This window comes from Camelus ferus, chromosome X (assembly GCF_009834535.1).
Source record: "Camelus ferus isolate YT-003-E chromosome X, BCGSAC_Cfer_1.0, whole genome shotgun sequence".
Lineage (NCBI taxonomy): Eukaryota > Metazoa > Chordata > Mammalia > Artiodactyla > Camelidae > Camelus > Camelus ferus.
The window spans coordinates 70,062,088-70,064,700 of record NC_045732.1 but is presented as its reverse complement, the minus strand read 5'-3'; positions in this window follow the sequence as shown (position 1 = coordinate 70,064,700).

Genomic DNA, 2,613 nt, shown 5'->3' with positions numbered 1-2,613 from the left:
TGCAGGACCAAAATTTAAACCCATGCTCTGATGCTAGGACCCATGTACATCATTGATTTATTATACATTAAATTCTTTAAATTTTTTAAAAGTAAAAAATAGGAAATAACTCAGACAAACTTGAGCAAAAGCAAATTTGTCTTAATGATATTAAGAGATCAGAGTACCAATAGGAAGCTGGACAACTGGGCTAGTAATGACCAAAAGTGGCGGTGTAGCATAATTGATCTGATGAGGATACTAACACATTGTTTGCCTAGACCTTAGACACTTTCAGCCTTTTTGTCCTTATGATTAAGAACCGAAATCTAGCCACCGAGCTTTAGATTATTCTAACTTAGGTCAATAGGTGCCTGCCTCTTTGTTAGAGCAGAGAAGTGTCATTGACTTAAGTAAACTTAATATAAAAAGGGTACTTTTTTAAAAGGAAATTGGACCACAATCAGGAAAGACAAAGTTGATGTTGGGTTGCCAAAAAGTGATACATGTCTATTAGAATCCATGCTTCTGGCTGCCTGACTTCTATATACTCTTCTTCCCATATACTATTTCCAAAAATGTTCTTGCCTTAAAAGATACAATTATATTATGTATAATTCAAAACAAATTCTGTCACTTTCCAACATCAGTCACTTCACTGAGCTCCAATTCCAGGATCTATGGGTAATACTCATACTTCCTTTAGCTCTATTGTGATTATGTTTCAATATTCCTCAACCTGTTTATGTACAGGTTTGGAAGAAAGGGAACATATATTAATGGAAATATCTAGGTATAAATCCATGACCAGGAAGAAAAAAATCTATTTGTAAAGACCAAAGCCCTCCATTCTGTGGCTAGTCTTAAGTTCTTATTTAGTATTTATGACTTTTTTCCTCCACTCTCTGTTTAATATCTCCTTTTCTTTTTACCAGTACCTTAGCAGTTGGGCTTCATTGTTCAGTCGTGTACTCAAACTTTAACTCTTGGCTTATCTGAGCCCTCAGATGCACTGCATTGATTTACATTCTGGTGTCAACTTCTCAATCTAAATAACAACTTCAGCTTGTTTTCCTAGCATTATACCCATTTCATGCTATTCGGGCGTTAAATGATTTGCCAAAGTTCTCATACCCAGTAAGCAATCGAACCAAGGTTTGAATTCAGGTTTCTCTGATTCCAAAACTCACACTTGTAGTGCTACTCTGGCTCCTTGAATGAATAATAATAGATTGAGATAAGAGGCAGGAAATAAGTGGAGACACATCAGGAGTCATAGGCCCACAATTAGCAAAGAGCAGGCCTTTTGGATGGGCAGTAAAGAAATGGAAAGTAGATAAGACAGTTGCCACAACAGGACAGGGTAAGGGACGTGCAGACTGAGACAAGCCCTTGCAAAATCATAGCTTGCAAAGTTAATAATTTGCAAGAAAACAAGACAAATAAGTGATAGGGGGAGCAAAAATCAACAGACCTTGTGAGGGCATTTCATCTCAGGTTCTGGGAAGTGTGGTATCTCAAACAGAAAGAGTAACCCTTGTTTCTCCAAGCTGCAGAACAGGACCGCTATATCTGAATTGCACTTTCCTTCTTCCCTGCTTTATTGTTCTCCATAATACTCATCACCATGAAAGACCTATAAGTATATTTTACTTAGTTTACTGTCTGTCTCTCTACACTTAGAATGTAAGCTCCATAAAGATTTTTGTTTTGTTGCAACAGATCTTGGCACATGATAGGCCCTCCATTAATGTCTGTTGAATGAAAGAATGAATGACTGAATGCATCATCAAGAGGATTTGTGGGTCTCCCCTCACTTTTGATGGAGATGTTGGGGCTCTAATACCAAGTTCCAACTTTCTAACTGACTTCTTGGAAACTCATGGGCCCTTCTCAAAAACTGATGAAGCTTTCTTTTTGACTGCTTTTGCACATTGCTTTGTATTTACCTTGTGGGTAGCTTCTTACTGCAGCTGGAAGTAACTTTGGACAGATACCAGTACTGCCAGCAATGTCCTTATTTCTACTATTTCCCAGGAGACAGATAACATCCTAGCCAAGAGTATTATCCCTAGAGTGAGGTGGCCTGGGTGGGAATCCTGGTCTCAACACTAAAAAGGCATTTGCCTTTGGGAAAGTTCCTTAAGCCCCTGGACCTTTACTTCCTCATCTACGTTTCCTTAGCGCTATATATACATCTATACACATATATGTATATTCCCATTACAAAAAGATAATATTGGTACATTTCTAGATAAGAGTAATGTTATTTATCAAATAAAACTCAATGTTTCCATGGCTTAATAGATTATAAATTTATTCACTCTTACCTAATAGTCCAAAGTATTTGTTCATTATAGATGGGTAGTTTCCTCCATATGGTAATTAACTGATACAGACTCATCCTGTGAGTCCTCTATACTCTAGAGCTCTGGAGCTGCTAAAAATCAGGAAAGAGATGATGTAAAAGCTGTATCTGCCTCTTAATCTTTTTGGCTCAGTAGTGATACAGATCACTTCCATTCTTATTACTTTGTTAAGAACAAGTCACAAGGACTCACCCAGTTACAAGGTGGGCTGACAAAAATCGTCCCCGGCTAGACTGATATTCCTCAACAACAAATTTATCCAATA